The 14,691-nt window shown below is 39.9% G+C and overlaps 1 protein-coding gene across 1 annotated transcript in view; it reads left to right on the top strand.

The window, feature by feature from the left end:
* Positions 1 to 14,691, top strand: part of AASS (aminoadipate-semialdehyde synthase) — a 512,915-nt gene that overhangs the window by 19,801 nt on the left and 478,423 nt on the right. The gene's annotated exons all lie outside the window — the stretch shown is intronic.

The raw sequence follows: 14,691 nt of genomic DNA, 5'->3' as shown, positions 1-14,691 counted from the left end.
CATTATCACTGGCAGTTTGCCCCCATTCTCAGGGTAGTGGAATAATGAGATTTAGATTTTATTATTTCAAATACTTTTTCTTACTAATACTTTGGTGACATTTGGGGTTGTCAGAGAACATACTGGTTTTCTGTTTTCTAGATTCAAACACTGTTTGAAATGGTGTTGATCATGAACAAAAGATCAGGCAGGGGATTGTCTCAAACACATAGTTTACAGACCTGACAAAAATGCACAGAAAATGGAGAAGAGTAGCATGACCACTTTACACAGCACTTTATCTGTTAAGCACCTTGCAATATGGAAGGACAGTACATATTTAAGCATATGTTTAGTCTGCTTCCTTCCAGGACCTCACTGAAACGTGTTGTTGTTGTCATTTAGTATTTTTCTGAATAGATATGTATAGATAGATCTGAGTTGATCTGTATGAATGGAGACTAAATTTTCATCATACCTCTCTGCCAAAAGTAGAGATACATCCCCTTGATGAATGAAAGCACAAGATATAGAGTGCTGAAGATGTGACGCTCAATCCATCAATCAAGACTACAGTGCATCTTCACGGGGAGGCTCATGATCTCTACAGGCCAGGTGGCAGTTTAAGGTTACTAGACTGTGTTAATGTTGTGAACACAAAACAGTGCAATGTAGTCAGAATGGAAGTTTGAAGTTCAAAGTTATCTTCAAATAATGGTATTTTATATGGTGGTTACATGTTTTTCACAGTAAGGACTACAGTGGTGTTCTTTTCACCTGTTGGGAAGACCCATGACAATTTGTAAAGAGCATTTAGTTAGTAGTCTGAATCAAAGCTGCAGATATTTACCTTGGGTCATCCCTTGGGGCACCTCTATGATGGTTGTAAACCTTAATCTGTCTTTTACAGATAGTATAAATTATCCATTTTTCCTAACAACAACAACAAAAGTGCTTTTGTTTTTTGATTAGATGGTTTATATCTACTTTTGATAGTGCATATTTAGAGATGTCAGTCATGACTTCTATAATGCCAGAATACAGTGTATAGGATTGTTATATATGTAGTTTGCTTCCATCAGCTACTAGTTGCAGATTCAGCTGCAATGAGTTATTAAAGAACTTTTTCTTAGCGATGATGTCTTTGCGTAAGGAATTGCTGTCTGTACATGCCACCACACTTTTCAGCCTGACTGAGGCTGCTATCTCTTTAGGATGGCTGCCTCCCTTTTCTTTTGCTTGCTTTTTTTTTTTTTTATACAGTGCTTGGTAAAACAGGGCTCTGTCCATGACTGGGCCAGTCAGGAGCTGCCACTATACAAATAATGGTAACTGATCCCCTGCAGCAATGATTATGATTACAGATATGCAACACCTGGCTAAATGAAGCCTCTAACTCATCAGGTACTAGAGGCAAATGCTTATGCAAGTAGCTAATCCAAGATACAGGTCTTGGATTATATCATATGGTGTCTTCCCAGAAGGATGTACAGCACAGAAACAAGGAGCTCATGGTTTATGTAGGCCTTTGGTCCTGTGGGCATAGAGAGGAGAACCAGCTAAGAGAGTGCTCTTACTTTAAGCTTCCCAGGTATCACCTTTCCAGTTCTATCAGTAATTTTCAGATTATGCAAGGGCAGTGGAAACAGTGAATCATAGACTATTTCAAGTGGAAGGGATCTCAGAAGACCATCACGTCCAACCTCTTGCTCAAAGCAAGATTAGCACTGAATTCAGACCAGGTTGTTCAGGGATTTGTCTAGTCACATCTTGAAAATCTCCAAGACATAGACTGCACAACTTCCTTGGGTAATGTTCTCCAGTGCTTTACTGTCCTTGTGGTGAAATGTTTTGTCTTTAAACAAGTGAACAAACATATTATATTCATTTTAGTGGAATAGACTGATTTTTCTTAGTTCTATTTGAGATAGATTTTTTTCCTATGTGTAAAATTGGGTTTTTTTAATTTTTTTGATGAAATATGAAAAAGGGAGACAGTCGTCTTTGTGGCCTTACATTCAACACTCCCAGTGAACGTGATATTTTCAGTCTCCACTGGTCTGCTCTGCAATGAATCACCAGTAAAATAATCATGTGGCTACTGTTGTTCAGCCAGAGGAAATCTGTTAACTGTTTATGAGCTGTCCCGCAGTTTTATTAATGTTCACAATACAGAATTGGCTGTTGTAACTTCAGCCTTGAATATGACATTGAGGTCTACAGCGGACCATGAAGGCACTGCTCTGCGAAATCATGCTTTGACACCTGTATTCTCTCTTCAAGTTGTATGTCTTCATGGAAGAATAATAATCATTTTGCACCATTTCAGAGAACTCTTCAGAAGTTGTCAACTGTAGTAAGTAATACAGTTTTCAGTGTAGGCTGAAGCTCAGTTTGTGCCAGCTGATTTTCAGCTGTTCATTTGCTTTACTTTTTTACTTTTCCACAGGATCATAGATAATGTGATAAGAAAGGCCCATTGTGTCTGAACCCTCACATAATGCAGACCACAGAATTTCCCTAAACTATTTTTTCAGGACCGGCAGCATGATAAAGTATCTTATTAAACAAGAAAGAAGATTCAAAATGTTTAATGAAGGATGCGCTTTTAAAAACCGTTTTCACTGCAATCTGTGTATGCAGTGAATAATATGCAAAGAGAGAAGGGAGGGATTTGTAAAGTAAAGAAAGTTAGTAATCTGTTGGGCCATGTGTATTTATAAGCTATCAAAATGAAATGCAGAATTATAAATAAACTGGCTTTCAGTGACCAGCGTCCTTACTGTCACAATGTACCAAATTAGCAAAAAAAATGGAACGATCACGCATGAGGTTTTTGAGAGATTGTATCCTGTAAGTAAACCAGTCATGAATAAGTGAATTGGTAGTAGTGGGAATGTAGGTTTTCATCGGGATTTTTTCTCCCTTGTTTTGCTAAAAGTTTAAGCAACGGGTCAGACAAAATCTTTGAGCTGAGTTATTATTGCTAACTTATTTTTAAAGCTTTTAAGAACCTTTTAAGTCAAAATTAACAACTCTGCAGTGCAGAGATTAATATTGCTAGAACTTCCTCACCTGAGAGCATTGCAATGGAGGAAAAAGAGAATTTCAAAAAGTGGTTGGCTCTCTGGGTACCCAATGGGTGGATTTGGCTCTGACCGCAGGCACAGAGCACCATGCTGACTGCCAGCAGAAAACGTGCTCTTCGTGTGTCGCTATTATATTCATTGCTTTGTCCAGAGTTTTTGAGTATTGTGATAAATGGTGGAAATGCAGCTATAATTATTTTAAGAGTTGATTAATATATGATGACTACATTAACTATTTGTAAATTGCTTTGTGCATAATTTTCATATAAAATGATGTGGTTTTTTCTTTGTCTCAGCTCAATCTAATTAGTCTGCTGTATGAGTACATAAGTAATATTTATGACTTACTATTTATTCGTGGTCCCATTCCTGCTGAATTAAATGGAGCCTTTGCCATGTACTTCATTAGGGGAGATGTGCCAGCTCTTTGTTCTCCTTTTCTATGGCCATGCTACATTTAATATACTTTCACTTTGCATTTGGAAGATGTGCTTTTAGATTACCAGAAACCACAAAACAAGCAAACCCTGGAAAAAGCTTCTTGACCATTCCATTACTATGATCAGATAGATAAAGATCATAGTCTTGCAGTGTAAATCCCCTTATGTACTTTTAAAACGAAGTATCTGTGTTTGTTTACTGCAAGGCTCCCGTTTGTTTAAAGTCAACCAGCCTATAGCCCGAGGGCTTGCTGAGGAGCAATGCAGCACAGCAGGTCAGGAAGGGTGTAGGGAAAAAATCCATGCCTCATACCCTGGATCTTACAACTTTTTGATTAGGTGCAGATACTAAGCGAGTTCACGTACTAGTTACAGCAATCAAAAGGCTGTTGTATGTCATGTGCGGTTGCTGGCAGGACCCGAAGGCTTCTAGTGACCCCTTAGATGCACAGCAGTCTAGTCCTGTCCCCCGTCCTGCCATGCTATCGGCAGCCCACAGTAGGATGCCACTGCCCTGACGGTGACACTCTGCTGCCCCAGACCTCCTGGAGCTGAGGGTATTCCCCAGGGGTCAGGTCTGCACAGACGTCAGATTGCTTTGCAGCTACTAGTGATAAATGATAACTTCAGTTATCGGCTTAGTTCTTCATCTCTGCAAAGTTGATCTGATGATTTATGGGTTTTAACAATCACTGAATTCTTTGTCAGTGTTATTCCTTAATACTTTTGCCATTTTGGAAGCTGTTGTATGTTACTTCACCTGTCCAATGTTCAATTTCTGTACAACTTTACAATACTGATCTACTATTTTTAAAATAACTATTTCCCAAATGCTGTACAGTCCAACATGTATTTAGTGCTAAATTAACAAGAGCTAAAATTGTGGTCTGTGAAGAAAGGTTATCTTTCAATAAAAGTGCTTGCGATTTCTTAAACCTTTTTTATTGTTACAGTATCTCAACACCCGATATACATGGCAGAGAAGAGTACCTGCTGAGAAGAATTTAAACTTACTGGCTATCAGAAAAAGTCCACTTTTAAAATAATTTTAAAAGGAGAAATGTCATTTAGCTTTATAAAGCAGTTATTGAAAAAATTCTGCCCTCTGCTAGGTTCCTCTAAAAACACAGAATAACTATATCACAGTCTCTAACTGTTTGGTGCTTCATTAGAAAATCAGAAAGCAATGCATATACCTATGCAAAATAGTCCCTGAGTGCCTGGTACCTGATTCAGTGCCCTTTGAAGTCAGGAAGACTCATTTTAGGTCAGGGTGCTGGAGCAGACCCACAAGGATGGCTGGAAGAATCTCCTCCAAGCCTTTCATTTGGTTATCCTTCCACAAAGGGCCTCGGGTTCTGCCATGTTCAGCTGTGGCAAATGTGGAAATTTGGGTGTCAAGCTCCAAGAGCGGGCTTCAGATTGCTGTCCTAAGTTCTCAAAACTCCTGTACAAGATGTGGGGAAAAACTAGGTACCACACGAGGGCTGAAGAACCATCAGGCTGATATACCCAAACTATCCAATATAAAATGCTAATGAAAAGCATGTGCCTGAAACTCTGTTCTCAGGCATCAATCCAAGAGTGCTGCAGGGCATTTTTGTGCAACCTGCTTCCTTCACGTAGAGATTTCCATTTCCGTCCTCCAACATCCTCTAACAACACAGGAAGCATGAAAACTTCTTCTGTGATCCTTCCTCAAACGCTGACTGATTTGAGTCCACAGCTTTTACATCCCAAAAGAGAGCCCAATGTTACCAGGGTATAAGATGCATTCTCCTCCTGACAGACTCTGTGTAGCCAACAGAGAAAAATTCATGAGCCCCAAAAGGATAGCTATAAGCCCACAGCATGGGCAATCAGCTGGGGGGGCGGGTCTGGGTCTGGCAGCTGGGACCACAATCACACTTTTGCCCTCTCCCACTGGTACCCCTCCAAGGCACGGGGAGAGACCTTCACCCTGGGCAGCAGAAGGGTGAGAATGTCTTGCTGTAGCTGGATTGTGGCCCCACACCCCACAGAGAGATACAGGCACAGGGATATTCAGAGATGCCTAAATTAGGAATCAATTAGAATAGTTTAAGAGAGTAATTTAGTATTTCCAGGACTAAGCAGGCAGTCAGATTCACAGATTTTTGTTTGGATATAGGCCTTCGGGTAAGTAAGCATGGAAAAAAAAGAAGTTCGAAGGCTATGTTAAAATACAGAAGGTGGACTTTCAGGCCAGGTGTTTTTCTTTAAAAATAAAACAAAATCTTTTTATTACACGTGGGATTTAACACAAGATTCACTGGGAATTATCAGGCTAAGAGGCTCAGCCTTTACAGTACACAGAGCATCCCTGAGGTAAGTTGCTCCTCACCCTGAACATTGTAATTCATGCTATATGATGTCCATCTTCATCTGTGCACATCACGAGCGTAGCTAGCAAAGCAAACATAAAGTGGCAAGCATATGCACTAAAGCTAACAACATAAGCATTCCAGGCATGTGTAACTAAGCCACAAACATTTGACAGTTTTTACTATTTGGCTCAGCAGAAGTAAACAGTATAAAAGCCTCTTGTTTATTGTAGCACTTGCTTGCATGCATAACAAATGGCAAAAGCATCTTCTGCTCTCCTAGAAGATTTCCCTGAACAATTGTCCTTTACCAGACTTTCATGTTGTCTTGCAAAACTCTGTCTCTTATTCTAAAGAAATAAAAGGAAGAAAAGAAAAAAAAAAGAAAAAAATCAGAAGGGCAAGGGAGCAGGGAAGAAGGAAAGGAAGGGATGGAGGGGGGGAGAGAGAGAAAGAGAGAGAAAGAAGCTAACCTACAATCTGCAGTTCTGAGTCTCACCTTTCAAAACTGGTAATGATCTGTATACAAGACTGACAACTTTTGCTGACATCCTTCACGAATTTGAAAAGTTCAGTTTGCATAATATAGAAAACCGTGTGCTGGCTAGTTCTTTCTTTAGATGGTATTATAATGCATCGGAAAAGAAGGAAATGGATGGCATAGATAGTACCATAATTTTCCGTGTTCACACTGTGAAAGCAGATGGAGTTTTGCACCCATTAAGAACAATTCTTCAATTCCAATAAGCCATTAACCCTTTCCTGGTTCCACTGCATATTTTCAGTGTGGCAGTTATCCAATTCATGGCTTAGGCAATACCTCATGAGTGATATTTTTGAACACTACTCTTGAAATTCTTAGGTGTGGAGCACCCTTCATAAAATAGTGGATTATGACTAAAGCCTTATAATTAGAGCCGAACTTCCAGTGCCCTCCTGCAGCCACTTACCCCCTCACTCTCAAGTTGTATTGCACTTCCAGGATGATTTTACAGACCACAAGGAAAAAATAGATCGTGTTACACATGGTGCTGACAAGGTCAATGAAGGCTGTTATATGAAGTTGCCAGGAGCATAGGAATTCTCTGCTTCTGCTACACAGCCATGATGGGACTAAATCACAGGAAATCTAAATCTCCTCTTAGCTAATCAGAGATCGAAACTCCCATCTGCTCTGACTCCCCTTCAAAGGTAGCAAAGCCCAGCGGTGGACAGCTGATCTTCTCCAGCCAAACAGGTCTCTTGCCTATAATGCTCCCTCAAACTGTCACAACCAAAGTTAGCTGAATTTTAACTGGACCCTAGCCCAGCTTCTCCCCATGGACTTTACCTTGCTCTGTCACCTGGGAGCACAGTTCTTGGGAGAGCTCTGGAGGTGGTCTTCTGACAGTAGTTAATCACTACAAGCAGCTTGCAGCCCAAGGAGGCATCCTCAACCTGATTCAGCTTCTGCAACAACGTCCAGAATGAGTCTCCTCTAAGCACATCTTGGATCTTCTCCCTTGTCCACATCTGAGAAATGTCAAGCTATCTCTGATTTGAAACCACTGGGATGTTTTCCTGACAAGTAGTTTTAGCAGAAAAGTAAAGTATACTGAAAGAAAAAAATAGTACTAATTACTGCTAGCTACTGTATTGTGTAGGGCCTTAGCAAAACTATGAGTGTCTTTTAGGTTAGCAAAGCAAATGAAATTTAAAAACCTTTTGAGAAACTGTTGACAGAAAACATTAATGGCAGTTTTGAGCTATTTTGCAGTGGGTCAGAGCTATAGAAAATCCCACTCATTTTACTCACAAGAATAGTTGCAAGCCCTTTCAGTGTGATTACCCAAGGTTGTAAGCCACATCCTGCTGAAATCCATTTGTAAATAAAATTCAAACACTTTTCCTACATAGATAAAAACACATCACTTGATTATGGTTGCAAATTAAATAGAACTGTTTCCCAAGATACGTGCTCCCCTAGGATAAAATGATGCATCTCAGCAGGACTAAGCAATTAATTGCCAGCATTATATTGGTTTCTTTCTTAATTGTGAAAATAGCTGAAGATTGATTGGAATGAGGAATTGGTTTGGGCTTTTTCTGTACTTTTTTCCGGTGGCTACCAAGACCTCAAAGCATAGAAATAGCAAAATGTTTTTGTAGCTACTTGTTACTACAAATTCAAAGGGGAAATATTTCTTTGTAATTTTGATTATAGCCAAGACAGTAATGAAATCGTATTAACATGCTTGTAAATGCATAAAGTGTGGTAAAATAATTAAATGGTTTGAATTTGTTTAACATATTAGCATTTGCAGGTGAAAATACTGCTATTGACTTCAGGAGGTACTACTCTACCTAGAAATTAATAGCTAGTGAGAAAAGAGATCTGCATTCAGATAAATGCCAAGTTCATCTACTGAATCATTCAAGAAAGTAGACTTTGGATAGCATGTTACAGAAAGTTGTATAATACAGATTCTAATCCATGATATATAATCTAAATTTTTCGCATGTAAATTAGTCACATCTCAGCTAGCACCAGAGGACATGGTGACCAATTGATCATTGTTCCCCATAAAGGATTCTTTTTTGTCTGTTTTTAACACTTAGAGCTGCCGTTCTGTCCCTTCCTCAGACTTCCGCTTTCTAGCCTAAACAACTAAGATGTTTCTGTATGTTCCTGGGCATGATGCCAATGGCCTGTCATGGGTAGACAAATCAAGCATGTGCAAAGAGACACTCTATACCTTACTCAGTATGCGAGTCTGATGAGCTGTACTGCTCATGTCATTACCTGTATATGGCAGCAGTACCTCTGTGAAATTTGGTAGCCTGAGGACCTGGGTACCCAGAAAAATTGACACAAAACTACGGGAAAAGCCATGAATGTTTTAAGCAAGTTTAAGTATTTAACTGATAGAGGAAAGCTTTCAGTAGGATGTCTGGCAGGTGGGTTTTTCAACATTCAACCATTTTGCATTGCTAAATCACCTCAGTTCTTTTCCACTTTATAATGATTATTCTCTAAATATTTTATCTGGTTTTGTCCTCTTCTGGACACTTTGCAGTACAGTCACATCCCTTTTGAACATGGGGGTGCCCACAGAGGTGGGGAACTCTGTGGATCAAATAATATAGGCAGATATACCTGATAAATATACATAAGGTCCCATCAGTTCTAAGTGCAATGCAGTAATTATTTTAAACCTCACACCTCTGTTCATACAACCCAAAATGAAGATTATGTATTTTCTTTAATTCCTTTTGGAGAAGCATCTCGCTGTGTTTGTGATCCACTATAGACCTTGCACTTCTTCTGTCCTACTGCTCTCCAGTTAAGAAGACCTTAACTTCATGAAGTTAACTTCATTAAGTTCTTCATGAAGAACTTTCATGAAGTCTTTAACCTCATGAAGTTCAGCAAGGCCAACTGCAAAGTCCTGCACCTGGGCTGGGGCAATCGCCAGTAGCAACACAGACTGGGGGATGAATGGATTGAGAGCAGCCCTGTGAAGGACTTGGGGATACTAGTGGATAAAAAATTGGACATGACCCAGCAATGTGCACTTGCAGCCCAGAGGGCCAACTGTATCCTCGGCTGCATCAAAAGAAGCGTGGCCAGCGGGTCAAGGGAGGTGATTCTCCCCCCTTCACTCCACTCTCCTGAGACCCCACCTGGAGTACTGCATCCCGCTCTGGGGTCCCCAGTATAAGACAGACTGGACCTGTTGGAGCAGGTCCAGAGGAGGGCCACAAAAATGGTTAGCGGGATGGAACACCTTTCCCATGAGGAAAGGCTGAGAGAGTTGGGGTTACTCAGCCTGGAGAAGAGAAGGCTCTGGGAAGACCTTATTGTGGCCCTTCAATATATAAAGGGAGCTTATAAGAAAGATGGAGAGAAACTTTTTACCAAGGCCTGTAGTGACAGGACAAGGGGCAATGGTTTTAAACTGAAAGAAGGTAGATTCAGATCAGACATAAGGCAGAAATTCTTTATGATGAGGTTGGTGAGACACTAGAAAAAGGTTGCCCAGAGAAGCTGTGGCTGCCTGTGCTCGTTTTGGCTGGGATAATGTTCATTTTCTTCATAGTAGCTAGTATGGGGCTATGTTTTGGATTTGTGCTGGAAACAGTGTTGATAATACAGAGATGTTTTCGTTACTGCTGAGCAGTGCTTACACAGAGCCAAGGCCTTTTCTGCTTCTCACCCCACCCCACCAGCGAGGAGGCTGGGGGGGCACAAGGAGTTGGGAGGGGACACAGCCGGGACAGCTGACCCCAGCTGACCCAAGGGATATTCCAGACCATAGGACGTCATGCTCAGCATGTAAAGCTGGGGGAAGAAGAAGGAAGGGGGGACGTTCAGAGTGATGGTGTTTGTCTTCCCAAGTCACCGTTAGGTGTGATGGAGCCCTGCTGTCCTGGAGATGGCTGAACACCTGCCTGCCCATGGGAAGTGGGGAAAGAATTCCTTGGTTTGCTTTGTTTGTGCACATGGCTTTTGCTTTACTTATTCAACTGTCTTTATCTCAGCCCACAATTTTTTTCTTTTACTCTTCCGATTCTCTCCCCCATCACACCAGGGTGAGGAGTGAGCGAGTGGCTGTGTGGTGCTTAGTTACCGGCTGGGGTTAAACCACAACACTGCCCCATCTCTCCAAGTGTTCAAGGCCAGCTTAGATAGGGCTTTGAGCAACCTGACCTACTGAAAGATGTCCCTGCCCATGGCAGGGGGTTTGGATCAGATGATCTTTAAAGGTGCCTTCCAACTCAAACCATTCTATGATTCTATGTCCCCATTTTTTTATTTGTGCAATTGGTATTGCCTTGCCAAATACAGCTCTCTGCACTTATCTTAACTAAATTAATATTTTTTTTATTTCAGAGCATTTATCCAATTTAGCAATATGGTTTTGGATTCTAAACCTGTCTCCAAAGAGCTCACAACCCATAAAACATTTCTGTTACCTACAGATTTTATTATATCATTCCCTTACACGTGATCTAAATCACAGATTAAACTAACGTTACTGGAACCTTGGAACCACAGTGTTCTCCAAGGTAAGCTATTGGATATACACCTCCATTTTCTTGGCAAGTGACTCCTGTTATTTGAGTGCAGATTTTGAACATATATGTATGCCCACACTATATACTTTTCTTGTAGGTCATATCACCCTAATTTACTTAAGAGAATGTAATGGAACAAAAGCCTTTCTAAAACCAAGATACATTATTTTTCAATCTACTAGACCAGTCAAAGTCAGTGGGTAGTCAGAAAAGGAATTTCTTTCTCTGACATGACTTGCTCTTGACAAATTAGTGTTGGCTGTTTCTTATCTTCTTTAAAATTGATTATTTAATTACTTTTTTCAGTAGCTTTTTGGATATCAGAGATTGACACATTTAGTTGATCTTTCTTTACTCGTGGCAGAGCTCACCATCTGCTATGAGGCCTCACAAACAAGTGCTAATTATTCAGAAATTGTTTCATGTAGATTCCTTAAGTACTCAAGAGGGCAAATTTGATCAGTTATCCCTGGTCTGAGGACATCGTACCTATCCAAATGTTCATTCACCTGTTCTTTTCCTATTCTGGCTTGTTTCCTATGCCCTTAATAATTTTCGTGTATTGAGCATCTGGTCACAACAGACCTTTTGTATGAAAATTAAAACAAAAGTAAAAGGACTGAAGATTTTGTCTTCTTGGTGACATCATGAATTGCTCCTCTTCCCCTGTAAGTTATGGCCTACACTTTATAGTCCTTTTAATTCATTTGTTAAACAATTTTTTGTCTTATCTTTTATGTCCTTTGCTACTTGTAATGCATTTTGAATATTGGCTGGGGAGGATTCTGAAAAGTCAGGAATGACCAAGCAGCTACCAGGAAGCAGTCCTAGTTCATGGCTTCTGCTCAGCTTGGTGTCTTTGGGCATGTCAGGCAGCAAAAGTGTGGGCATTATTGTATATCTAGACTTCAGGACCCCGTCATTGCAAAAGCCATGGGAACCCAGATGTGGTACTCAAAGGTCCCCTTTATGAGTCTGTTCTTCAAATGTACACAGAAGTGGAATAGATGTGATTCATCAATAATTTTTTAAGGGAGACCAGAGGTTCTTACATTCAATCTATCTGCAAGAAAGAAATTACTCTCTGAAGTTTAATTAGAAGTTCAATATTTTACATTAAGTTCTACAGTTTTGTTTTTACTTTGCATATGGCAACAATGTGGTTTAAGCTATGGCTTTTCTTTACCTGATTTCTTTCTCATTGGGCCACCCATGCTAAAGGAGTTTTGCTAAAATGAAAACAGAAGAAACGTTCTCAGTGTGAACAGACACATAAATGGGTTTTTTGTCACTTCATGTTTGTCTGCTTCAGGATGCACATAATTATTGAACTAATTATTCAGGAGCATGTTGGAAGTTCTTTTAACAGCTGAGCAGAAACTTAAAGGTATCTACCTAGGATGTAATGGAGCAGCAATTTTGTCTATTTTATTTCTGAGGAGTGTCCATATTTATCCATGCTTTGCTGCCTTCACAGAACCTTGATGAAGTGCCTCCAAGAAGCAAGCAATGGTATCTAAATTATTTAAGGAAACATTTGCAGCACTATAATGACTACTAACCCATCTCAAGAGTAAAGGTCAGTAAATGTATTAGGGTCCTTAAGCTTTGCCTTGCTGATATTTCCAAGTCCTCTAGCTCATTTCCCTCTTATTTTTAAGAAAGATAATATAATTTGACCTTGAATTTATTAATGGCCTATGCCACTAATTGGACTGCAGGTAGCAGTTAGAAAAACACAAAGAAGATGAAACTAAATGATCATACACATGCTTTTTTTAGTTTCAGTTTTAATTGGCATTGCCTCAGCTAATCACAGTTAAGTGAAGCAAATATGCAACATTACACACTCAGCTATAAATATATTTCCATCAGAAGCTGTTTAATGGATCTGTGACCAAATAATAAATTATATTCATGTAGCAACATGGTATTCACCACTCAACTCTCATTGGAAAAGAGTTCACGTACAGAAGTTCAGTGTAGTGGCTAAGAGAGGACCCTGAGGTAGGAGACATGGGCTTCTTTTCACTGCTTTTCTTTTGCCTCATGCTAACCAGTAGCAAAATCTTCCTGTGTCTTTTTTTTTCTGGCTGTACCACCACTATGGAAGATGATGGGAAAAAACCCTCTCTCTCACTTTCTTCTAGGAGATTGTAGACACTCAAAAGAAGTTGTTAAATATTATTCAAGTTAGAATTAATATTTTCATTGGAACAAGAAGAAAATCCAGAGAAAATGGAGATTTATGAAGGTCATAAGAAGGTGCATGGTGTGTTGAAACTTTCACTGTATTCTTTTGTTAAATCTATACATAAAAATTCTCCCCTATTGGGATAATACAGTTCAGTACCTCACACCACTTCCAGCTTTAGCAAAATGCAGCCAACTTCATGATGAAATGTGGAAGCTCTTCAGTAGTAAAGGGGGCAACACTTACTTCTTAACCTGGTCAGAAGGACTCAACACCTGGAAAAAATGCAGAGCCAGGTATTATTGAGGATGGTATGATTCAAACAGATGGACAAATTAGGAAAAAATGATACAGCACTGTCCCGCTATAGCTCAAAATGTTACCGCTTCATTCCACATAACCACTATTAATCACTCACACTTGCGTAATGCATCAGCAGCAAATACTAATGGTCAGTGCAAGACTTGTCTGCCTTAGCCAAATTGTTCAATCATTTAAATGGGCTTTAGATGACCTGATCATGAGACTGATTTATATGAAGTTGCTTACCCAACCCATATGTACACTGTGACATGAATGTGGCTGTAAAGAAATACAGTATACCACCTGCTGATAACCGAGTAGTGTATTGATTATCATTCTGCTCCAATTAAAAAAAAAAAGGAACAGAAGTGGTGCTTGCATTGTCTTAAAGTAACTCAGATGAGACTTATGTTGAGGGTGATGTGGTAATATTGTATATTATACAGGTCTACCAATAGCAAAGTCAACTAAGGTTAACTGTTCCCCAGACTGAGAACTGCCCATAGGTGAGACAGCCTCCTCTTGAGATAGTAGAGCCCAGTGGGACCACGCGTGATCTCTAGACCTCACGTGTGGAAGCTAATAGATAAAGAAAACTTCAAATCCCTTTTAGCACCTAAAACAAGGAATTTTGTAAGCTTTCCTACTGGCTGGCTGGCTTTCCTAGCAAGTTCAGCTTCCAGCTACTTTTTATAAAAACAATCCTCTTCTCTGTATTGTCACACTCCTTTTATTCTGAAAGAAATGTTCAAACACATGCACAAAAGAGGAGGAAATTGCCTAGAGGTCCCTCAGGAGATGGGATTCGGGTTTGGCCAATCTTGTTCAAATGCCCACAAAACAGTAGGAATGCTTTGTTATACAAAAATGCCACGTAGTGAATAAATCCCAAATTTCCAACAGCCCTAATAACTGTTTGTTCTGTCATCATTGCTTTTCCTTTGATGTGACCCAAAACTACACCAGCTGGTATCAGGCCAAATCCCCCACACAGACCAGAGTGCTAGCATGTGGATATCAAAAGAAAGAGTTATGATTCATTTAAGACACTGTCTTCTTGAAACATCCCTTGAAGACAGTACCAAGAGAACTTGGCCATTGTAAAAATAACCATCTGAAAGGGTCTCACAGGTGGCCAACTAAGACAGAGATTTGTGCATAAATACAGCTTAATCACAGAATGCAGTTTAAATTAATAGTCCCATTTTGTGACAAATCAGTGTCTTTGTACCATAGGAAGAACTGCCGCTCTCGGAGAATTTAAGATTGTGCTATGTGGTCAGCCA

This window comes from Harpia harpyja, chromosome 6, assembly GCF_026419915.1.
Source record: "Harpia harpyja isolate bHarHar1 chromosome 6, bHarHar1 primary haplotype, whole genome shotgun sequence".
Taxonomy (NCBI): Eukaryota; Metazoa; Chordata; class Aves; order Accipitriformes; family Accipitridae; genus Harpia; species Harpia harpyja.
Note: the sequence above shows the minus strand (reverse complement) of the source record. Positions and strands in the feature narration are given on the sequence as shown.